This window comes from Phascolarctos cinereus, unplaced genomic scaffold, assembly GCF_003287225.1.
Source record: "Phascolarctos cinereus isolate Bilbo 61053 unplaced genomic scaffold, phaCin_HiC Scaffold_560;HRSCAF=1189, whole genome shotgun sequence".
NCBI lineage: Eukaryota > Metazoa > Chordata > Mammalia > Diprotodontia > Phascolarctidae > Phascolarctos > Phascolarctos cinereus.
Window position 1 is genome coordinate 1 of NW_027555914.1, and position 25,536 is coordinate 25,536.

At 45.2% G+C, this 25,536-nt stretch overlaps 1 long non-coding RNA gene and 2 pseudogenes across 2 annotated transcripts; 2 read left to right on the forward strand and 1 right to left on the reverse strand.

Annotated features, from left to right (window-relative positions):
- Positions 1–2,795: 2,795 nt before the first annotated feature.
- LOC110204531 (immunoglobulin kappa variable 1-27 pseudogene) lies at positions 2,796–18,900 on the reverse strand (annotated as a pseudogene). Its single transcript, XR_013486731.1, has 2 exons — positions 18,804–18,900; positions 2,796–3,226 (listed from the first exon to the last, which is right to left on the reverse strand). The product of XR_013486731.1 is annotated as an immunoglobulin kappa variable 1-27 pseudogene (transcript).
- On the forward strand, positions 6,207–9,636 carry LOC110204532 (NEDD4 family-interacting protein 1 pseudogene; annotated as a pseudogene).
- Positions 18,901–18,910: 10 nt separating the features above from the next.
- Positions 18,911–21,471, forward strand: LOC144457428 (uncharacterized). The gene is made up of 3 exons (XR_013486730.1): positions 18,911–19,036; positions 19,389–19,602; positions 20,826–21,471. It is a non-coding gene; the product is annotated as an uncharacterized LOC144457428 (long non-coding RNA).
- The last annotated feature ends 4,065 nt before the right edge of the window (positions 21,472–25,536 follow it).

Below are 25,536 nucleotides of genomic sequence, written 5' to 3' on the forward strand. Positions count from 1 at the left end.
CCCAGGAAGAGAGGCCTTTGCTCCCAGACACATCCTGGCCCGGGCCTTCACACAGTCCTCTCCTCCTCAGCCTCCAGCGGACGTTTGTCTCTTTTGCTCCAGGAGCAGAACTCTTACTCTACCAGGATATTGGGAAGCAGCAAGTAAAGTCACAAGACTAAGGTATTGTTCATACTTTCATAGACAGAAAATTATTGATGTCAGACTTATTCCCATATCGTCCTCTGCATAGTCAGACTACTGATTGGTCTGAGCAAAGTTGAAAGGTGAGACATGCATTTAAAACAATTCCATCTTGACACAGTTAAATGAGTTATTGCCACTTAAAAATCAGATGGCAGAAAATGACAAAGGCATCATTTGCAATGGCTTCATATAAAAGTTAGATCTATGAAACTCTATTGTCATATGAAGAAAACCAAAAGAGAGTAAAAAGCACCTAAAAAGTCGAGAAATATTTCATTTACTTGCCAAGCAGACAAAGGTGGAAGTGAATGGAAAAAACGGTTTGGATTCTAAGTTCATTTGCAGAAGTTTGTGAAGAAGAAGTAGGAGTCATATCACCTCATTGATAAAGCTCTCATAACACAGAGAGAGAGAGAGAGAGAGAGAGAGAGAGAGAGAGAGAAGCAGATTAAGGAAAAAACCAACTGAAGACAATATTTGACTGTGTCCAGAGGCTATTTAGGGATCAAGGCAGATGGAGAGAAGAAGGAAGAGGAGGAGGAGGAGTTGTAATTCAGCTGCCGGTATTTTAGAGATGAGGAAATTGACAAGATGAAGAAATTTGCCCAAAGTCTAATAAGTGGACGTGTTACTCATTCGAATCCAGTTCCCTTACCTTCAAATCCCCTCTCCCCTTTTCCACTGCCCCACCCTGGAGATGGAATGCCATGTATAGGACATTGCACCTAGACCAGCTTGAGTAGAATTTAGAATGCATAAAGGGGTAGTAATGGGCAACAATCCTTGATTAATGGGTTAGAACCAGATTGTAAAGAACCAAAGAAATGGGTCCTCTTGGTGGGGAGTGAGGGATGGGTATGGAAAAAGAAAGGAGGGGGAGGGAAGGGAGAACACCCATGTTTTAAAAAACAGATGTTTATTGACACTTTTTGTTTCTATAACACTGAAGTTCTTGGCTAAGTGTCCATGTTACACTGGTGTGATTGTGATGCCAAGAAAAAGTGAGGAAAGGCCTTGCACGTGAGATTAATTTCATCTGATCAATCAATCCATCAATCAGTTATCATGTAGAAAGTGCTCAATGTGTGCTAGGCCCTGAGCTAAGCACGGGATGTTCAAAATGAGGCAAAAGAAGCTCTGCCCTCAAGGCACTTACAGTCTAACAGGGGAGATGAAATGTAAATAAATCTATATAAAGCACACTACAGACTGGATAAACTGGAAGTAATTAAAGAGGGAAGGCACTGGGATTAAGAGGCATGAGAGAAGGCTGGCCCTGGAGTTTATTGAGTTGGGGATGAGGAGGATGGTTATAAGATGAGACCTGCACTTTAGGAAAGTCACTTTACTGCCTGAATGGGCTGAGTGGACATGGCTGAGTCATCTACACAATTAGAGGGAAGAGATCCCAATGTGTATTTTACCCTGTCCTAAAGAAAGACAGCAACATCTTATGGTGCCATGCTTTAGTTGAACCCAGTGTGTTACATTCTTCCCTTGGGCAGGTCATCTCTAGAATAGTTTTATTTTGTCTTTTCCAGTTCCAGGTGCCCCATGGTAGGAGGAACCACGAAATTATGGAAGGCAGCCAGAGAAACAGTCCAGATGGTGTAGGGTTGGAGTGAAAAAGATCAGTGGCAGGAAGCAGGGATGCTTGGCCTGCAGAACATACATGGTGTTAGGGATCTATAAGGATGTAGAGGGCCACAGGCTGTTCAAGAGGTGTCTGATTTTTGAGCAAAGGTCACCTGGTTCGGTTCTCCATTGTATGGATCTGTAACAGTCTTTAATTCCCCTAGTTATTGTATGGTCATTAGCAGTCTATTCTGGGATTGGAGTCAGATAAATGCACAGGATGTGCATGCACTGTCCTTGAGCACAGCATTGGCTATGCGTCATTGTAACTTGAGGAACAGTTCCTGTTATTTTACTATATAAGGAAGTGCTTTGCTAAAAATAGACGGAGTTGCTTCCATCTTGTCTCCGCCTCATCAATGTGCATTCGAGATAGAAGGTTAAGCTGGTCTTATCCCTTCAAAGTTAGTATAGGATACTGGTTCTAGTGGCGAGATGAATTAGTTGTGCACAAGAACATGGGGCACCAGGATGGATTGCAGGGTGACCTTCAAGCCTTCAAAGGTTGATCACAGGATCGAGGTGCGTGGCTTGTTCTGCTTGGCACCAGAGGCAGAAACTCCTGCAATGGGGAGATGCTGAAGAGAGGCAGATTTAATACTTGAAGTAAGGACAAGAACCTATGGAAGAAAACAAGCCTTTCCTAAGCCCCTACTGTGTGGCAGGCACTGTGCTAAGTGATTTACAAATAGAGCAGTTACTGCCCTTTTACCCAGTGATTGAAGGCCAGGTGTCTTACATAACTATCCTGTCTCCACTGCATCTCCTTGGTAGCTAGTGCTGCTGCCTTGGAGGTCTACAAGCAATGTCTTTAAGAATACTTACTGAGGATTTGGAAAAGGGAATCTTGGTCACGTATGGTTAGAGAAACTCAGCTTTGGGGTGTCATTGAATCATTGAGATTATGGCACTCTGTGATTCTTTTCTGGGAAATCAAGGTCAGATTTCATCACAGCTTATGGGTCTTTTGAGGCCTAGAAATCTCCCCCTGAGGGAGCCCAGCCAAGCTGCCCCAGACCCAGCTGCTGGGGAAGGAGAAGCCCCTGGGCAGTGATGCCTCCCTCAGCTGCTGCCTGGGCAGGTTTTTGTTCAGAGCTGTAGCACTGTGGGGCATAATTATAGTCATACTGACAGTAGTAGACTGCAGCATCCTCAGCCTCCACACTGCTGATTGTGAGGGAGAAATCTGTCCCAGAGCCACTGCCACTGAACCTCGAGGGGACCCCACCATGCAGGGTGGAAGCGTATCTAATGAGGAGCCTAGGAGCCTGGCCTGGTTTCTGTTGGTACCAGTGTAGGTAATTGCTAATGCCCTGACTGGCTGTGCAGGACATGGTCACTTTCTCTCCTGGAGACACAGACAGGGAGGCTGGAGACTGGGTCAGCTCAATGGCCCCTCGGGCATCTGCAATCACAAACACAAGGTAAAGAGTGAGAAAAATGCAAGTCCATATTTACATTAGGAGAAATCTCTCAGACAATGTTGTGAGTTAAACCTTCCTGTGCTGGGCTCTGCCCCCATGATCATCAGTGAAGGGCCACATTTTCTGTAACCCTCAGAATCATACACATTCTGAGTTCTGCCCAGATGGAGAAAAGGCAGGGCTGTCCCTACTCTTCCTCACTCACCTGGGATCCAGAACAACAGGAAAAAGAGGAGGTGAGCCTGGGACCCCATGTCCATGTGCTTTAGCTCTCAGCTGCCCAGCACCTTCCTCCCCAGCTGCCTTTTTATAGCTGCTCTCCTGAGTAGCTTCAGGGGCTGGGAGTGAGCCATGCAAAACAGCTCAGGGGAGAGGCTTCTGCCAACAGACAGCCCCAGAGATCTTACCTCTTGGACATCCCTGAACCCTCAGCTGTGTGAGTGCAGCATTGCCCTTCTGGGATCCTGGGAATGGGTACTGCAGTGGTGTTAGATACTACCAATTGCCCAGCAGCCCTGAAAAACTCAAAGGTGCCAAGAAAGCCCAGGACCAGACTGGGACCAGCCTGGAGCTGAGTCACATATGTGTGCAGTGTCTTTAACAGGGTTACACTCCATTCTAGCCTGCAGTACCTCTCATCACTCATAATTCTTATTACACTCTGACTAACGGTTCACAGTGATTTCTATGACTGTCTAATCATCAGGAAGGAATTTGTAGGCATTAGGGTCATTGCAACAGAAGGGAGTCGTTTCTGTTTTTTTTCTTTTTTAAATTTTTTAAATTTTATTAATTTGTTTTGATGTATCAACAATCACTTCCACATGCTTTTGACTTTAAAATTTTTCTTCCCCTTCCTCCCCCCCCCCTCCCCAAGATGGCCCACAATCAGATATAGGCTATACATTTGCATTTCTATAAAACAGATTTTTACATTAGTGAAGGTAGAAGTAAAAATTAAAACCAATAGGAGGAACCATCAGAAAGAGGAAACAAAACTCAACAGATGAGAAAAAAAAAGGATAGCGATTCAACTTCCATAGTTCTTTCTTTGGATGTGGATAGCATTCTCCATCACGAGGGCTCTGGACATGTCTTGGATCCTTGTAATGCTGAGAAGGGTTAAGTTTATCAATATTAGTCATCACACAATGTGGCTGTTATTGTGTACAAAGTTCCCTTGGTTCTGCTCACTTCACTCAGCATCAGACCATGCAAGTGTTTCCGGGTCTTTCTCAAGTCAGCCTGTTCATCATGTCTTATAGCACAATAGTATTCCATTGCATTAAGGGAGTCATTTCTTAGCATTTATGTAAATGTTGTTAGATATTTTCTCCCCTCTGCAGAATTACCACAGCTCCTGAAGAAAGTTCCAGCCACCAAAATCCTTGGAACTGGCAAATGGTTTCAGCCTCAGAAATTGATATGATTTGATTGGAAGAAATTACATCAATGAAGAAGAATTGCCATGTCTTTGCTGTCACACCTTTAGGACCATGAAGCCTTTCCATCCAACTTGCAGCTGAAGTCTCCAGTATGAGATATCTCCCCCTACTGCAGGGTGAGCTCCTGGAGAGCAGGGGCCATCTTCCAGCTCTGCTTGGATCTCCAGCTCTTTGCACAGTGTTTTCTCCATGTAGCAGCCTAATGAGTATTTGTTTAAGTTCATGAATGTATTCATTGATGAAAAGGGTACTCTATGAAGTGATGTTTTGGATTGGCCCTGTGCACCAGGGAAATCACAGTTTTCTTCCTTGCTGGCTCTACACAGGCGATCTGGGCACTTTGGGGTATAAATTCCCATGCAATCGGAGTATCCACAGTTTCCTCTACAAAGCTTCTAGGTGTGGCCGCTAGGAGGTAGAGTGGATAGAGACCTGGCCTTGAAGTCAGAAGGACCTGAGTTCAAATCTAGAAGAAACTGTAGAGAAGTTCTAGGATACTTCAGAACTAACTATAAACTAAATCAACCTATAATACAATGACTTCATATGAAAGTTCATCCAATGAAATTTTATTGTCATAGAAAGGAGGCAAAAAGAACCTGAAAGGTGGGCAAATGTTTAATACGCTTGCCAAGTGGAAAAAGCCGGACCTCAAGGGCGATACCAGTTTGGGTCATAAATTCATCTTCAGCATTTTCTAAAGAAGAATTACAAGCCGTGTCACCTCATTGATGATGCTCTCATGAAAGAGAGAGTGGGGTTTGGGAAAAACAGAGAGAGACAGACAGACAGAGAGACAGAGAGAGGCAGAAGGAGATAGAGAAGTAGAGTGAGAAAATAAAAACAGCTCAAGACCCTAATTGACTGTATCCAGAGGCTATTTAAGGAGAAAAGCAGATGGAGAGGAGGAAGAGGAGAAAGGAGGAAGATGAAGAGGAGAAGGAGGAAGAAGAGGAGTTAGATTTCAGACCCATTGTTTTATACATGAGAAAATGGACAAGATGAAGAAATTTTTCCAAGGTCTATGAAGTGACTGTGCTAATTGTTCAAATCCAATCCCCTACTTTTTCTACTGCCCCACACTGGAGATGGAATACCATGTATAGCACATTAAACCCAGACCAGCTTGACTAGGATTTAGAATTCAGAAAGGAGAGTAATGTGCAGCCATCCTTGATTTGTAGTTAGAACCAGAGTGAAAAACCAAATAAAGGAGTCCTCTTGGCAGGGAGTGGGGGATGAGTGTTGAGAAAGGATGGGGGTGGGGGAGGAGGGAGAATATTTATTTCTTAAGAATAGATCTTTATTGACATCTTTTGTTTCTCTAACAGTTAAATCCTTGGCAAGTCGCCATGTTACGCTGGTGTGATTGGGATGCCAAGAGAAAGTGAGGAAGGAGCTGGCATATGAGATTGACCCCATGAGATGAATTTGTATGAGGACAGGACAAGGGGCAGCACAGTTAACTTGTAATACATGCCTGATATGTGCTGGGCACTGTGCTAAGCACTGGAGATTCAAAACATTGCTAAGGAATCCTTTTAAACAACTCCATACAAAGCATGCTATATACAGGATAGAACTAGGAAGAATTAGAGAAGGCTTCCTGTGGCAGGTGAGATAACCAGATTGGAAAATGCTCTTGGTGGGGAGTGTGGGATAGGTGTGAAGAAAAGAAGGCTGGAGGAGACATCACGGCTGTGCTTGGACAGCTGCACTGTCTGCAGCCTCTGAATGCTTCCAGTAGGGGCCACCCATAGATCCTCGCCTTGCCTGTTGCTCCCTTTTTCAGCCCTCTTCATCCTCTGGCTCTCTCTGAGAGCAGCCCCATCACAGTCCCCACAGCCGCCTCTGTGCCCTCGTGGCTGCAGCATGGCTGTGGCAGCCAAGCACAGCAGCAGCAGCAGATTCCAGTATTTGCAGAGTGAGGAAGGGTCTGGAGAGCCTGAGCAATTTGTTAGTGTTGCTCGTCCCTTGTACAGCAGCGTCTCTGCAGAGTGCAGCACGTTTTGACTACAAAAATGAATCTGGGCTTAGATTCTTATAATCTAGCCCCTGCTTATTCATGTTCAGACTCCTTAAGAGTCTGCCCAACATGACAATGTTCTAATAAACCTTGTCTTTGGCTGAAAGAAAGCTTGGTCAAATTCTTTTGGACAGGACCCACGTGTTGTGATTTTAGGGTCCCAAGACCCCTGAGCCCCTGAACCGCATCATTTTGGTGGCCTGTATGGGAAAACTGCCTAACCCCAAGTTCTTCTCCACCAAGACTGGAAGGTATGTAAGCCTCCCCTCCCTCCTTTCTTGCTCTGCAGTTGGGGTTGCTCTCCAAGCACCAAGGATTGGAGGTGCTGTTCTGGCAGACAGTTACGAGGCTGTCTCACACTCTGCCTGACGCTCTCATGCTCTTGTTGCACTCATTCAGTTCAAGGCCATGGATCTGGGTACACCTTCCACAGCATAGAGGACAAGGACGGACAACTTATTAGGAAGTGTATGCTCAATTCTGTCCTTTCCCTTGGCACTAGGGAATTGGGGAAAACTGCAGTTGCTTTTTGGTTCCCCGAGGCTTACTTATTCCCTTCCCTCTGCACCTCTGAATCCTCCTTCATGGAGGTTACAGGGAAAGTTAGAACAGCTAAAACTATCTTGGCATATTCTGGAGGTTTTGTGATTGATCATTAAAAATTTTTGAAATACGTGTACAACCTGGTCACTCCCTTCCCTTGAGTCAAGAGGGTATCTGTTAACCCCTCTCATAGGAGAAGAGAGTTTCACCCTTTATCCCTCACCTTTGATTTCACCCTCCCCCACCTGGGAAGGGAAGGAGGTGGGAGGGGCAGCAGCTACAGCATAGGCCCCATTGGCAATGGCCTTGGGCCCTGGGGCAACCTTTGCCTGGAAGCATCACCCAGGTTCAGCACATCCTGCTCAAGGTAAAGAAGGTGGTCCCTGAACTTGGTAAGCCTGCTCTTTTAAATCTGCAGTTTTAACTGTTATCTATGACATGTTGATTCTATGTATTAGAAACAAGACCTTATAGAAATACAGCCTTCTAGTTAAAAATTAAACTAAGCTTAGAGTGAGTGAAGAATCATTTATTACACTTCTCAAGAGAGAAGTGGGCACAATGCACATTAGTAGCACATGGGCACTGGTAAGATCCATACTTCACCATCAGGGCTCCTATGGGTCTGGTTCATCTGAGTTACACCCTTCCTGGACAGCTCATCGCCTGTTTGTCCATGTTATATTAACTCCACCCACTTCATGGGTCCTGTGGTAAAAAATGGCAGCTATCTCCACACTTGGGATGTGTCAGTTCATATTCAATAAGCTTATTAAAGAAACACAGTGGAGAAAAGCCTTTACCAGGTCGAAGTCCATCCTTGAACCAGGCTGGTTGCAACAGGTTTGGCCTCTAGGGCGCTTTCTTAAGAACTAGTTGTTTTTGGAGTGCTTTCTGATTGGCTGAGGGACTATCCCCAAGGTCTTGGAATTTCTTCTCCTTCTGGGGAATCCTAACCCCCTAAAATCTTTCTTACACTCAGTTTGCCCATTATGTTCTTTTGAAAGGGAATGTTACCCACCTGGCTATTCCTAAGTCTGCCTATGAGACAGATTTGATACTGAATGGTTGGAAAACTTAATTATCTGAATCCAAACAGAGCTAAGGATGTTTAATCCTCTCAAAGTTGGGCCCTGAATCTGGGCCATGCAGTTTTTTCTGTCAGATGTGTGTCTTCCAGACTATGGGCCATTCACCTACAGTTGGTAGCAAACAGCAGGTACCAGCCAATGCTCCCCCATCATTCCCTGGATGCAGCCTGTGCTCAGTCCAGTCATCCTCCTCCTTGGGACCCCTCAAGGCAGGACAGCTGTAAGCCCCTGCCATCAGGAAGCAGTTTCAAAATCTGAGACCTTAGGACCTTACCCCAAAAGAATTTGGGTCCCATTTATTTGAGGGCGGAATGAGGAGGATGGGAGCTAAACCCCAAAAAGGAAAAAGCCTGGACTTTCCCACATGGCCAAATCTCTGGTTTTCACCTGAGGCTATAATCCCATCAACTGGCCTTTCACTGTGGCTACACCCAATCTCCCCTCCATTATCTTACCTCCCTATGGCCCTAGCCATTTCCCACACTTAATCCTAGCTGGGCTCCATAGTCCAGGTCCAGGTCCCAGGAGTTCTGTTCAACCCAGTTTACTGGCCACTCCCATCCAGATCTCCTTAGGCCCCTCCTCCCATCACCCCAAACTACTTGGCCACTCCTAGATCCATCCCACAGGTTTTCTGTATATAAGGTCTATCTTGTCTCCATTAAGATGCTTCGATTCTTATAATCTAGCCAAGGCTTAGATTCTTATAATCTAGCTACTGCTTACTCATGTTCAGACTCGTTAAGAGCCTCCCCAATATGACAATGTTCTAATAAACTTTGTCTTTGGCTGAAAAAAAAATGAATATGGATTTCCTAAGCTCCCCTCTTACAAGGTGGCTACCACTTTGCCTACTTATGATGAAGCAGAAAGAACCAAGGCTCTCCCTCGGTTCCTGGAAAGACGAGATGATTTTGTAGCAAGGGATGATTTTGATGATGCTAACCACCTGAACAGAGGACCTGATGGCATCTTCATGTTAACTTTTTTTCATGGCATTCCTCTTTAACTGTATTGGGTTTTTGCTGTCTTTCTGTCTGACCACCTCAGCTACAGGAAGATATGGGGCCATTTTGGAGTGTGGCTTATCTTTAATTAAGTGGATCTTGATTGTCAGGTTTTCCACTTATTTTCCTAGCTACTCTGATAGTCAGTATTAGCTCTGGTGGGTTTTCCTTATATTAGGCATTCTCCTCTTTCTTAGAGGATCTATCATTTATGCAAAGGTTTGGAAGATGCCAGATACTTTTTCAACTCCCAGGACCAGAGTTCTCTTTATTTGCTGAAGACGTTTTCTGGCAAATATCTTCGTGCATCAATGAATTCTCTCTCAAGAAACAACAGGACACCAGCAGGAAGTGAATCAATACTCAAAGCACAGAAGAAATAATCACTTGCTTTAAAAAATAAATAAACACTGTTTAAGATCAAAAAAAAAAGGACGGGCAGTATTTTAAAACACCTTCTTATCGACATCTTTTGTTTCTATAACACTTAAGAGCTTGGCTAGTCTGTATGTTACACTGGTCTGATTGTGCCAAGAGGAAGTGAGGGAAGGTCTAGTACATGAGACTGACCCCACGAGATGGATTTCTATGAGGAGAGGTCAAGGGGGTATAGCATGGGATCAATCAATTCATAAATCAGTAAGTAGTATGTAGTAAGCACCTACTGTGTGCTAGCAATTGTGCTAAGCACTAGAAGTTCACAATGAGGCAAAAGAAGTGCTTCCCTCAAGGAGTTTACAATCTAGTGGGGGAGACAACAGGTAAAGAAATCTATATAAATCAAGCTATGGACCAGATAAACTGGAAATAATTACAGAGGGAAGGCACTGGGATTAAGAGGAATTAGAGAATGCTAGGCCACTGGAGTTTAATGAGTTGGGGGATGAGTGAAATGGTTATGATGCGGTTTAGGGGTTCAGGGGTGCTGGGACTCCAAAATCAGAACACACGGGTCCTGTCCAAAAGAATTCGACCCAAGCCTTTTCTCAGCCAAAGACAAGGTTTATTTTAACATCCATCATATTTGGAAGACTCTTAAGGAGTCTGAACATGAGTAAGCAGTGGCTAGATTATAAGAATCCCAGCAGTAGCTAGATTATAGGAATCCCAGCCCTAGCTAGATTATAAGCATCTAAACATCTTAATGGAGACAAGACGGAGTTTACATACAGAAAGGCTGTGGGAGGGATCTAGGAGTTGCCAAGTAGTTTGGGGTGATGGGAGGAGGGGCCTAAGGAGTTCTGGATGGGAATGGCCAGTAAGCTAAGGTGAATAGAACTCCTGGGACCTGGACAATGGAGCATAGCTAGGATTAAGTGTGGGAAATGGCCATGGGCCACCTGGAGTAAGACAATGGAGGGGAGGTTGGGTGTAGCCACAATGAAAGGCCGTTGAAGGGATTATAGTCTTAGGCTAATGCCAGGGATTTAGCCACGTGGGAAAGTCAAGGGTTTTTCCTTTGTGGAGCCCAGATCCCAACCCCATCAGTTACAAGATCAGAACTCTACTTTAGGAAAATCACTTTAATGCCTGAATGGCAAGTAGACATCTACATAATTAGAGGGAACAGATCCCAGTGCATATTTCCTAAACAGACAGCCACATCTTATGGCACTGTGTTGTAGTCCATCCCAGTGTGCTGTGTCCTTCCCTGGGCAGGTCATCTCTGGAATACTTTGGGTTTTGTCTGTTTCCAGGTGCCCATGGCTAGAAGGCAGTCAGAGGAATAGTCAGGATGGTGAATGGATTGGAGCCCAGGTTGAGTTAAGAAGATCGGTGGAGGAAAGGTGGGATGCTTGGCCTGCAGAACATATATGGGGCACCAGGATGGAGTGGAGGGAGACCTTTAAGCCTTCAAAGGTTTATCACAGGATCGAGGTGTGTGGCTTGTTCTGCTTGGCACCAGTGGCAGAAACTCCTGCAATAGGGAGAAGCTGAAGAGAGGCAGATTTAATACTTGAAGTAAGGACAAGGTACCTATGGAAGAAAACAAGCCTTTCCTAAGCCCCTACTATGTGCCAGGCACTGTGCTAAGTGATTTACAAATACAACAGTCACTGTCCAGGTCCCCACTGCCTGAAGGCCAGGGACCTTACATCTTTCACCTTCTCCAGGGTTTTATGGTATCTTTAAGGGGGGTTGTCTTTGTCTAAGTTCCCAGCCATTGACTCCAGCCACCAGTGATGGTATCACTTACAAGTCTAGAAGGGTTTTCTACACTCCAATTTCATTTAGCCATGAATAGTCAGTTTAGCTTTTCCAAAGAAATATTTACTTCAAAGATATATTAACAATAAAAATAGACATAAGAGCTTCCATCTCTCTCTCCTCCTCCTTGCACACACACACACACATACACATATACACAGTCTCTCAGTCTCTGGGGAGGGCAGTAGCATCACAGTTTAGCTAAACTCCTATAGAGTACAGTCCCTAGTCCCTAATCCCCAATCCCACTTTGGTTTATATCCCTGCAGCCATGGCATCTGAGGTTTTCCTTGCCAGGTTGGCAGGCTGCCACACCCTGGCTGAGATCCTGGACATTTAGACACCATGAGTTGAACTCCTGATCCAGTAGAGATCACTCCTGCCCTGAAAATGAGGACAAATGACTGAAGATCAGTGCCCCAGGCCTGAGGGAAAAAGAGCTGAGGAAGGAAGGAATCCTCCTTCCCTTTCAGCACTTCAGCTCATGGCACGTGATCATGGGTGAGCTGGGGGGACCTCTGCCTACTGATCTGCATCTGCAAAGAGCTGCAACAGGGAAGAAAGCAATTGTCCAGTGTGGCCTCTTTCAAGCTGCAGCACTTTCCTAGCAGGCAGGGAATTCAGGAGGCTGCTCCCACTTTCGTGACAGGGAGCTGCAGATAGCAGGGTGCCCCCAGGTAGGCGATCTTGGCTTGTGCAAGGAAAGTTCTATTGTAGGAATATTCCTGTGTTTGATCCTCACAACAGCCCTGGGAGCTAAGAGTTATTATTATCTCCGTTTGACAGTGGAGGAGCCTGTCCTCCTGAGACAGACAGAGGTTAAGTGACTTGCCCAGGGTCACAATGTTAGTAACTGTGTGAGGGTGGATTTGAACTTGAGTCTTCCTGACTGCAGGCCCAATGTTTGAGCCATTGCACCAACTAGCTGCCTGCAGGCAATGAAAGTTGTGTCAAAGTGTCAGTGATAAACTCTACTGGAGGTAAGTATTTCCCCCACGGGGGAGGTCCTCAAGAAGAAGGGTTAGTATATGTGAGAGCCATTGTGAAAGTATGAGTGATAAGACCTGACAAGAAGTTGGTCATCTCAGGTGAGTGTGAATGAGGAGTTGAGGATGACACTCAGGTTAGGACCCTGGTGACTGTAGAGATGGAGAGTTATAGGAAAGCTTGGGACAGAGAGGAAGAGGAGAGGGGTCATGATGGGTGCTTCTTCACCCAGGAGTTTCCTAGCCCAGTGAAATGACAGGTGCAACCATTCCATCATTTCATGAAAAATAAAATGAAAATAGGAATTAGTCATTCTCAGCATCTTCCTATGAGGCCTGAAAAACCTCCCCCAAGACAAGCCAGACAATCTGTCTCTGTCCCAGCTGTGGGGGAAAAACTCAGCTCTGTTTTTTCATCCAAAGTACTTGATATCCCCCTATTCCAATAAAAGTGTGTTTTGTTCCCTGCATGATCAAACTGAGATTTGCCATCTAAAGTGTTCTTGTTTTTCAGATTATTGCCAATTGTATTATTGTTTCTAAGATTTCTCTGGTTTTTGCCAGAAGCTGCTAGGTCTTGTGTGATATTGAGCCATTCCTTGGGACTTGACATACTTTCTTTCTGGAGTTTTGCCACATTTTTTCTTTCATAAGGATGATAGGAGTTTTAGGCAGGATATTCCTGGGACTTTTTGCTTGTCCTGTAAATCTGAGTATAATCATGCTATATTGATGGTCTTTCAGTCAATATTCATCAGGTACCTGCTAAGCACCAGGCATCCAAATGGCTGATGCAAGGAGGAGGGTGGGACTTGTTCTGCCTGGTACCAGAGCACAGAAATAGAAGTGAAGCATGAGAGGCAGCCTTTAGACTTAAATTAAGAACAGGTAATGAGAACCATTTAAAAGTGTAATTGATGATCCATTACTGGAGGTGGTAATAATAATAGAAAGAGGTAAGGGTTCTGGAGTGCTTACTAATGGCCAGGCACAGTGCCAAATGCTTTATCGTTATTATCTCATTAGGTCCTCACATGAACCTAGCAGTTGGTGCTATTATGATTCCCATTTTACAGGTAAGAAAACTAAAAAACAGAGGTTAAGTGACTTGCCCTATATGACACAGCTATTAAGTGTTTGAGGCTGGATTTGAACTCAGGTCTTCTTGACAAAATACCTGACTCTGTCTACTGTACCACCTAGCTCCCTAGATAGCCAGACTGCCTGCCCTGGAGGTCTTCAAGCAAAACTATAGGAACACTTGTTGAGGATTTGGAAAGGGGTCCTTTGGTCAGGTATCAGTTAAAGAAACCCACCTTTGGGGTGTCATCTAATTTTTACATTTTGACACTCCATGATTTTTGGCTGGAAAAGAAATCAAGGTCAGAATTGGTCACAGCCACAGCATCTTCCTGTGAGTCCCTGAGGGAGCCCAGACAAGCTGCCCCTGACCCAGCTGAGGGGAAGGAGAAGCCCTTGGGCAGTGATGCCTCCCTCAGCTGCTGCCTGGGCAGGTTTTTGTTCAGAACTGTAGCACTGTGAGAGGATTGCTATAGTCCTGCTGACAGCAATTGACTGCAGCACCCTCAGCCTCCACACTGCTGATTGTGAGGGAGAAATCTGTCCCAGAGCCACTGCCACTGAACCTTGAGGGGATCCCCTCGGGCAGGGTGGAAGCATGTTTAATGAGGAGCCTAGGAGCCTGGCCTGGTTTCTGTTGGTATCAGTGTAGGTCATTGCTAATGCCGTGACTGGCCGTGCAGGACATGGTCACTCTCTCTCCTGGTGATACAGACAGGGAGGCTGGAGACTGGGTCAGCTCAATGGCCCCTAGGGCTTCTGCAATCACAAACACAAGGTAAAGAGTGAGAAAATGCAAGACCATATTTATAGCAGGTGAAATCTCTTTGACAGTTTTGTGAGTTAAACCTTCCTGTGTTGGGCCCTGCCCCCATGATCACCAGTGAAGAGCCACATTTTCTCTCTGACCCTCAGGATCATACACATTCCAACTTGTGCCCGGAAGGACAAAAGGCAGGGCTGTCTCTGGTCTTCCTCACTCACCTGGGATCCAGAGCAACAGGAAAAGTAGGAGGAGAGCCTGGGACCCCATGTCCATGTGTCTGAGCTCTGAGCTGGCCAGCACCCTCCTCCCCAGCTGCCTTTTTATAGATGCACTCCTCAGTAGCTTCAGGGGCTGGGAGTGAGCCATGCAAAACAGCTCAGGGAAGGAGGCTTCTGCCCCAGAATAGGCCCCAGTGATCTCACCTCTTGGACAGCCCAGAACCCTGAGCTGTGTGAGTGCAGCATTCCCCTTCTGTGACCCTGGGTTGGGGGTATCCCAGTGGTGTTAGATCCTACCATGTCACCACAAGCCTTGAAAACTTCAAACATGCCAAGAAAGCTCAGGACCAGACTGGGACAGGCCTGGAAGTGACTCACATATGTGTCCAGTGAGCTCAGTCTAGTTACCCTCCATTCTAGTCTGAAAGACCCACCTGTTTCTCATGACTGTTATTCTACTCCCCACTGGTTCATAGTGATTGCTATGACTGATCATCAGGGAGGAATTTATAGGCATTAGAGTCAATACAACAGAAGGGAGTCATTTCATTGTGTTTATGAAATATTGCTGGATTGTTTCACCCATCTGCACAATTACCATAGCTCCTGAAGAAAATCCTGCTACCAAAGTCCTTGGCATTGGCAAATGGTTCCTCAGAAACTGATGTGGTTTGATTGAAAGAAATTAGATTAAGGAAAATTAATTATCACCATTTTCCTCCTGTACACTGAGGACTATGAGGCCTTTCCACCCAACTGGCAACAGAAATCTTCAATATGGGACATCTCCTCCTATTGCAGTGTGAGCTACCAGAGTGCAGGGGCCATTTTACAGCTCTGCTTAGGTCTCCAGCTCTTAGCACCATGTTTCATCCATCCTAACTACCTAATCAGTATTTTTTAATTCATTAATTTATTCATTCATTAAAAGGGTACTACAAGAAGCCATGCTTTGGATGGGCTCCTCTAAACTAGGGAATGCTCAGTTTTCTTCCTCTTTGACTCTACACAGATGATCTGGGAACTTTGGAAAATGAATTCCCATGCAAATGGGACAGAGAGAGAAGCAGATTAAGGAAAAAACCAGCTCAAGACAATATTTGACAGTGTCCAGAGGCTATTTAGGGACAAAGTTGATGGAGAGAAGATGGAAGCGGAAGAGGAGGAGGAGGAGGAAGAGGAATTAGATATGAGACCCCTCATTTTAGAGATGAGGAAACTGACAAGATAAGAAATTTGCCCAAAGTCCAGTAAGTGGCTGTGCTAGTGGTTCAAATCCAGTTCTTTTACCTTCAAATTCCCTCCCCCCTTTTTCCACTGCCCCACCCTGGAGATGGAATGCCATGTTTAGGACATTGCACCTAGACTAGCTTGACTAGAATGTAGAATTCATAAAGGAGAGTAATGGGCAATAATCCTTGATTAATAGTTTAGAACCAGTTTGTATAAAAACCAAAGAAATGGGCGTCTTGGTGGGGAGCGAGGAATGGTTATGGAGAAAGGAAGGAGGGGAGAGGAGGTAGAATACATAGTTTTTTAAAAACTGAACTTCATTGACAACTTTTGTTTCTGTAACACTGAAGTTCTTAGGTAGTCTTTAGGTTATGCTGGTGTGATTGTGATGCCAAGGAAAAGTGAGGAAGGGCCTAGCACAGGAGATTAATGAGATGAAGGGACAAGGGGGGGTAGCATGGGATCAATCCCATTCATAAATCAGTTAACATGTGTGCTCAGCACTGGAGGTTCAAAATGAAGCTAAAGACCCCATTGTCCTGAAAGAGCTTTAATCAAACCCAGCGTGATGGTTCTTTCTCCTCTCATACTTAGGCAGGGTCTATGTGTGGGCAGGGATGAGTAAAGGTTGTTATTTTTTCCAAAAAGGGTATACAACTATTTATAAGTTCTATACTATGAGTATTTTTCTTACTTTGCTTTTTAAATGTTTTTGTTTTTACTTTAATATTAATTTAGTAACATATCCCAGCTTGTTCTTCTACTCAGTAAGACCCCTCTTACACAAAAACTAAAAAAAAGGGGGCAATGTTTTTAATTTGTTTTTCTTTTCAGCAAGAAGATCCATTCATATGGATCTATCCATAAATTCCATATTATGAATACTTTATTTTGAGCTAAATTTTTTCATATCTTTTCTTTTTAAATCAATTTATAAATTTATCTCTGGCTGTTCCTATATTCAGAGAACTATAACAAACATTAAAAAAATATAAAGCAGTGGGGAATAGTTCAGTAAAACCAACCAGTAAATCAGCAGAATATAACCTAAAGGGCAGAAGGTCTCATTCCTCAGCTCTTCTCCCGGGTCAAGCTTGGTCACTCCAGTGATGACGCATTCAGTTTTGTTGCGATGCTTTTCTTTTCACTTACATCACTGTAGTCCTTATATGTCTCATTTTCCTCATGGAGCTTAGAGAAACCAATGGAGAGCCACACGGCAGGAAAGAGCAAACAGAAACAAAGACTTATTAAGAAAGGATAGAATAAAGCAGATCACGCCAAATGTACGCTCAAAAAATATGGCAGGTGGCAAGAGAATGGTACAACAGTGGATGATCCATGTGCTTCACTGTGTGGTGTCTTAGTGGTGTCTGTGGTCTGGACATCTTAGTGATGTCCAGAAAAATGAAGAAGGGTCCCACTGGTTTTGGGGGAGCCACTGCAGTGAATGTAGGAAGGACATGACAAAAGCTGTATCAGAGCACGGGCATGGATGGCTGCCCTGTCACCTGCAGAGCTGGAAGGACCAGACTCCAGGGAGTGTTGGACAGACTCCAATGCTTTCATGGTGTTCTGCCTTAGTGAAACCACAAATAAACAGTCAGACAAAACGATTCCCCAGAATAGCCATGCTTGAAATGTATGTCTCTGTGCTTTGTGTCCATTTCTTCTCTGTCAAGAGGAGGTAACCCACTTCTTCATAGGTCCCAGGGTGTTCTAGTCTTGTCCAGGTTAGAGCACCTCTGGAATAATGCTTTCCCTCCTGGTTGCCCCATTTTAGAATGGACTTAGGCTGGAGTCCAGCCAGAGCAAGGTAGCCTATATGGGGAAAGGACCAGAGGCCAAGAGAAGGAAGGTTGCCTGAAGGAAACAGGGAAGCTGTCACCATGGGGACAAGTAATAACTGCCTTCAAGCATTCTAGGGCTCTTAGGAGGAAGAGGGTGTGACTTGTTCTGCCTGATACCAAAGCAGAGAAATAGGAGTGAAGGGTGGAGGGGCAGAGAGGCAGACTTCAGACTTAAACTAAAGAAGAGACTCCAGTAATGAGAACCATTTAAAGTGTAATGGAAAATCCATTACTGGAGGTGGTGATAATAATAAAGAGAGGTAACATTTCTGCAGTGCTTACTAAGTGCCAGGCATAGTGCCAAACACTTTATCATTATTATCTCGTTAACTCCTCACCACAAACCTGTGCTGTTATGATCACCATTTTACAGGTAAGCAGAGTAGGACAAAATGAGGTTAAGTGACTTGCCGGACATGCCACAATCACAGTTATCTTCCTGTGAGACCTAGAAACCTCCCCCTGAGGGAGCCCAGACAAGCTGCCCCTGACCCAGCTGCTGGGGAAGGAGAAGCCCCTGGGCAGTGATGCCTCCCTCAGCTGCTGCCTGGGCAGGTTTTTGTTCAGAGCTGTAGCACTGTGAGACCAGCTATAGCTCTGGTGACAGTAATAGACTGCAGCATCCTCAGCCTCCACACTGCTGATTGTGAGGGAGAAATCTGTCCCAGAGCCACTGCCACTGAACCTTGAGGGGACCCCATCGTGCAGGGTGGAAGCATATGTAATGAGGAGCCTAGGAGCCTGGCCTGGTTCCTGTTGGTACCAGTGTAGGCTGGTGCCAATGCTCTGACTGGCCTTGCAGGACATGGTCACTTTCTCTCCTGGAGACATAGACAGGGAGGCTGGAGACTGGGTCAGCTCAATGGCCCCTCAGGGCATCTGCAATCACAAACACAAGATAAAGAGTGAGAAAAATGCAAGTCCATTTTTACAGCAGGAGAAATCTCTTAGGCAATTTTGTGAGTTAAACCTTGCTGTGCTGAGCCCTGCTCCCATGATCACCAGTGAAAAGCCACATTTTCTTTCTGACTCTCAGAATCACACACATTCTGACTTCTGCCCAGAGGGACAAAAGGCAGGGCTGTCTCTGGTCTTCCTCACTCACCTGGGATCCAGAGCAACAGGAAAAAGAGGAGGTGAGCCTGGGACCCCATGTCCATGTGCCTGAGCTCTGAGCTGCCCAGCATCTTCCCCCCAGCTGCCTTTTTATAGCTGCTCTCCTCAGTAGCTTCAGGGGCTGGGAGTGAGCCATGCAAAACAGCTCAGGGAGGGAGGCTTCTGCCCATAAGACAGGCCCCAGTGATCTCACCTCTTGGACAGCCCAGAACCCCGAGCTGTGTGAGTGCAGCATTGGCCTTCTGGGACCCTGGCATGGGGGTATCCCAGTGGTGTTATATACAACCCTTTGCCCATCAGCCCTGAAAACCTCAAAGGTGCCAAGAAAGCTCAGGACCAGACTGGACCAGCCTGGAAGTGATTCTCATTTGTGTCCAGTGTCTTTAATGGGATTACCCTACATTCTAGCCTGAAGCACCCGCCCATCACCCATGATTCTTATTTTGCTCCTCACTGGTTCACAGTGATTTCTATGACTATCTAATCAGCAGGAAGGAATTTGTAGGCATTAGGGTCATTACAGCAGAAGGGAGTCATTTCTTAGCCTTTGTTGGATATTTTCTCCCCTCTGCAGAATGACCACAGCCCCTGAAGAAAGTTCCAGCCACCAAAGTCCTTGGAAATGGTAAATGGTTCAGCTTCAGAAACTGATGTGATTGGATTGGAAGAAATTACATCAATGAAGAGGAATTACCATCAGTTTGCTGCCAAGCCTTTAGGACCGAGAGGCCTTTCCATCCAACTTGCAGCTAAAGTCTCCAGTATGGCGCATCTCCCCCTACTGCAGGGTAAGCTCCTGGAGAGCAGGGGCCATCTCCCAGCTCCACTTGACTCTCCAGCTCTTAGCATAGTGTTCTCCCCACCACAAATGCACAATCAGTATTTTTTAATTCACTAATTAATTAACTCATTAAAAGATCAGTATAAGAAAACAAGCTTTGGATGGGCCCTTATACACCAGGGAAAACAAAAGTTTTTCTTCCCTATTGACTCTATACATGTTATCTGGGAAGGTTGGGTTATGCAGAGTAGCCAAAGGATCCTTTATAAAGCACCTAGGTGGGGCCACTGGGTGGCTCAGTGGATAGAGCAGCAACTTTGGAGTCATGAGGACCTGAGTTCAAACCTGACCTCAGCCATTTACTAGCTGTGTGGCTGTGCTACCCTGGGCAAGTCACTTAACTCTGACTGCTTCTCCCCCAAAATAAATAAATAAAATCCCCTACTAAGGCCACAGAAGTCACAATGTAGAATCTGATATGTTAGTGAAAGGAAACTTTGCTCCCCTAGACCATAATGTTACTCATCCTGCAGCAGCCTCTCCCCAGAGAGGCTCTATTCATGTTCCTCTGTGAGCCGCATCAAGAAAGCCCATGCTACATGAGGGGGATAGTCTCACTACATTCACACATACACACACAGGTAAGTTTATGCTATATACATATATATATATATATATATATATATATATATAGTCATTTTATATATTAAATATAGATAACATTTAAGCACTTGTGGTATATATATCATATATTTACCTATGTATTTAGACATATATGTTTTAGGTATACATAGACACACACATATACACTTATGCACAGGCTGTAGTATATATATACAGGTCCCATATTTCTCTGTGTGTATATCCCTAGAAGTTACATATACCTGAAGGCCATCAAAGAGGTCATTGAGTTAAAGAGTTGTCATTCAGCCCAATCCCTTTGAATGGAAACTGACTTTCAGAAAGTCTCAGCCATGTTTGGAAGGTCCCCAGGTAAGATGCAGCCCTGCCCCCTGACTGGCTAGTGGCCCATCCCTTGCCCCAGGCCGCCCCTCCCCCTGGGCTCACATAGAAGGGATCCAGCCCCAGCTGAGCTTCTCTGACCTTTCCAGCTCTGAATGGACAATAACTGCTGATATTTATTGTCCGTGTCTGAGAGGAAGGGAAGATGGCTCTGCCTTGATGACTGTGCCTACCTGAACCTTCAGCTCATTTGCTTGTTTTCCTCAGGGAGGAGCCTCATACATGTGCAGGGACCCCAGCAGTCATCACTGATGAACTGAAAGGAGGACTTTGGCAGGAGATGGGCCCAGGCTCGGCTCCTCTGGGGTCTACTGCTCTGCATCTCAGGTCAGAGACCAGGAAGGGGGAAAGAACCTCCTTCAGATGACAGGTTATATAACCAACTACTGGACATTTGGCAGCTTTTGGACTGTGTATGAGCAACCTGTGAGGAAGAGGATTTAGCCTGATTAGAGTTTTGCCAAACAAAGATGTTTCCTCCTCCTTAGTGTTCGGCCCAAGACAAAGCAGCCTGATCACATATGGACTGATGTATCGAGTTTCCATATATTCGTCTTTTCTCTGTGATTTCAGGTTCCCAGGGGGCTGTTGTGCTGCAGCCTCCTTGTCAGTGTCACCAGGACCCAGAGTCCACATCAAGTGTAAGGTCAGCTCAGATATTTCTCATGATTTTCAATGGTACCACCAGAAACCAGCAGCGACACCAAATCTCCTTATTCACAACTCAGCTGGCCTGGGACAGATGTCACCCTCTGCCTCAGCTGTGCCGAACCTGAGGTCACTGAAGGCAGGTCCATACCTCACCTCCCACAGCGCTCCAGGCCCAAACAGAACCCTCCCATGGGGCAGATCAGCATGGCTTGGCTGCCCAGCTGGTTCCTCCTGCCCTGGCAGTTGAGCGAGGGCCACATCTCTGCCTGGGTTCATGGGAAGGATTTCCTGAGGTCTGAAGGACACTGTGAGCCTGAGCCCATCCTGTCTTCTCTCAGAAACGAGGTCACTGCTTGTGATAGGTGAGTATAATGGAATAACATGAGGGCAAGAGAAATGAGGACGTGGACAATTTCAGAGGACACTGGGAAGGCCTCTGTGAACTGATGCAGACTGAGGTGAGCAGAGCTGGGAGAGCGCTGAAACAAGGATAAGGATGTGACAGAAATAACTTGGAAAGCCTTTAGAACCGGATCAAGGCCAGGGTGGACCACGAGTCCCAAAGAATGAACATGAAATGTCCTCACCTCCTCCCAGAGAAGGACATACATTTTCAGGTGTGGCAAACGTGGGAATTAGTTTCATCAGAATATAGGACTATATGTTGAGGGCTTTATTTCAATTTTAAAAATTTTGCTTAATAGGAATGGGGTGGGAGATACTGATTAATAAAAATGTATGTTAATTGAAAATAAAAATAATAAAATAGAAATGCATAAATATACAATATTTAACAGGATTGGATTCATTGTAAGATGTCCTTTGTCCCCCATCCCCCTTTCATTCAGTCTTTGTGGACCTTCTCAATTTCTTACTCTCACGGGAATTTAGGCACCTGCCCCAAAGGGTGTTTTCAGTTAAGGCTCTCAAAAATACCTGAGACAGACAAAAAGGTTCAGGAGGAGAAGCATTCAAAATGCATCTCTGGCCTCCCTCTAAAAGTCCTTCTCATCATGGCCTCCACTCTTACCAGAAAGCCAACCACCTGCCCCAAGTCCATGGGGGATGCCAATCAAAGCTGGCAGTGGGAGTTTGGGAATTTGCCATAGGTGGCCCTTTCTCGTTTCTCTTGAAACCAGACCCAAGGGCTCCCCTGCACTCAGGGTTCCTCTCATCAGGCTGCCTGTGGGTTCACTAAGCCATGGAGTGTGTGTTCCTGAGTAGACAGATTTGAGGGACACTTCTCCGCCTTCTGTATTCTCCTGCATCTCTCCTGCTCTGGGGGGCAATGCCCACTCTCCCATGGCACAGTGCTCTTCAGGGGCAACTTCAGGATCAGTGAGGTTTCCTCATGCTTCTCAGTTCATGATAGGTTCCTGAGAAATGTAGAAAAATTACATTTGCCACAGTCTGGGTCTTTGGGAAGCTGGTAATTCCACCTCTTCAATTCTAATCTGGAATATTACGTTCAATTCTAGGTGCCCCGACTGAAAACAGTCATTGATAAACTAAAGTGTCAGAGGGAAAGGCACACAGAGTCAGCACTCAACGCTGGCCTACTGTGAGCAATCCACGGTGAGGGAGTTTGAGTCCATTTCACACGTGAATCAGCTGAAAAAATTGGGTACATTGATCTGGAGAAAAAAGATTTTTTGTGCAGTGGGAGGAGGTGATAGCTCGGAGTCATGATAGCTCTCTTAAGTATCTAATAGGATCTCGTGTGGAAGAGGGCTTGGGTTCATTCGGTTCAGTCCAGAGCATAGAGCAAGCAACAGTGGAAGGAAGTTGCCAAGAGACACACTGTGTCTGTCAACCTGAAAGTTTGGTGAAAGAAGGCAAACAAGTTAGGCAATACATGATGATATAGTTTATTCCCTTTTAGCTAGCGAATCATGTCAACATGGGAGCCAGAACATGATTCTGACTCCAAGATTAAGCAAAATGAGAGAGGTTTTATAATAGTTTAGAGTGATCAGACTCAGGATGTCTGTGTTACAAAACATACAGCCTCCATATGTTTGTTTAACATATAGCATGGGAAAGGAATTTTCTTAATTGAATAGGTTGTAAATACAATAAAATAGGAGAATGTAAAAGTGTCAATTGAAATTATAGACCAAAATAAGAAGAGTCCCATTATTCAAGAGAGTGTCTGGTCCCAGACATGCTGGGCTTAGTGATAACGACCAGGAAGAATGCTGGTCAGTTCCATCTGGTCCCGGAATTTGCTGACACAGGAAGGGGTGTTTTTAGTTCACTCAGAGAGAAAAAGATTAATTCAGGTTTTTGGCCCTTATTGGGGCTCAATTGATCTTAAATGAGTACCATGTCTGACATCAGGACCCAAAAAAACAAAAGAAATTCCCTGATAGTTACAGTCAACATGGATGGAGGTACTGGGGTCCCTCCTTTGGAGGTCAGCCAGCAGAAGTTGACCGACCTCTTGTCAGACATATTACTGGGAGAATTTCTGCATGTATGTATGAGACAAGACAGCCACAGAGGTCCCTCACAGCACCAAGACTCTGTGATTCTGTGAGTCTGGGGCTCAGACAATTGAAATGACTGTCACAAGATCACACAGGCAGGAGGAACAGAATGAGGATGGGAAGCTATGGTCTCTAATTTCATATCCAATGTCCTTTTCTCTACCCCTGGCTGCCTATACTTAGCACCCAGAGAAACAAAGAAAGGTGCTTTAGGGCAGAGGTGTTAAACAAGAAACTGCTGGCTACACTCCTCAGTGGAATCAAATCAGGTTAAAATGTAATTGGGATATAATGTGGCTCAAATCCAGTTCCTTTAATTTCAAACCCCCTGATTTATCCACTGCCCCACACTGGAGGTGCAAAGCCAGGTATAGGACATTACTATTAGACCAACTTGACTTAGATTTAGAATTCATAAAGGGGAGTAATGTGCAATAATCCTTGATTAACAGGTTAGAACCAGGTGTGAAAATGCTCTTGGTGGGGAGTGGGGATGGGTGTGAAGGAAAGAAGGAGGGGGAGTATTTCACAAATAGATCTTTATCCACATCTTTTGTTTCTACAACACTTAAGTTCTTGCCTAGTCTCTATGTTACACTGGTGTGATTATGATGCTAAGAGGAAGTGAGGAAGGGCCTAGCACAGGAGATTAATGAGATGAACGTCTATGAGGACAGGACAAGAGGTGTAACATGGGATCATTCAATTCATACCTCAGTTATCATGTGGGAAGCACCTACTGTGTGCTAGGAATTGTGCTAAGCACTGGAGGTTCACAATGAGGCAAAAGAAGTGCTGCCTCAAGGAGCTTACAATCTAGTGGGGGAGATGACATGTAAATAAATCTACATAAAGCAAACTATAGAGCAGATGAACTGGAAATAGTTAGAGAGGGAAGGCACTAGAATTAAGAGGAAATAGAGAGGCTACTGGAATGTATTGAGTTGGGCGGTGAGGGGGGTGGTTATAAGATCAGATCTGCACTTTAGGAAAATCACTTTAGTGCCTGAATGGCAAGTAGACACGGCTGAGTCATCTACATGATTAGAGGGAACAGATCCCAGTGTGTATTTCACCCTGTCCTAAACACAGACAGCCACATCTTATGGCTCTGTGCTTTAGTCTATCCCAGTGTGCTGTGTTCTTCCCTTGGGCAAGTCATCCCTAGAAGAGTGGGTTTTTTTCCCAGTTTCAGGTGCCCCATGGTAGAGGGAACCAAGAAATGCTGGAAGTCAGCCAGAGAAACAGTCAGGATGGTGAAGGGATTAGAGGCCATGGTGGGTAAAGAAGATCACTGGAGGGAAGCAGAGATGCTTGGCCTGCAGAACATACATGGGGCACCAGGATGGAGTGGAGGGCGACCTTGAAGACTTCATAGATTTATCACACAATCGAGGTGTATGGCTTGTTCTGCTTGGCACCAGTGGCAGAAACTCCTGCAATGGGGAGAAGCTGAAGAGAGGCAGATTTAATACTTGAAGTAAGGACAAGGTATCTATGGAAGAAAATAAGTCTCTCCTAAGCCCCTACTATGTGCCAGGCACTGTGCTAAGTGATTTACAAATAGAACAGTCACTGCCCTTTACCCACTGATTGAAGACCAGGTATACATAACTATCCTCTCTCCACTGCATCTCCTTGGTAGCTAGTGCTGCTGCCTTGGAGGTCTACAAGCAATGTCATTAACAATACTTATTGAGGATTTGGAAAGGGGAATCTTGGTCATGTATGGTTAGAGAAACCTAGGTTTGGGGTGTCATTGAATCATTGAGATTATG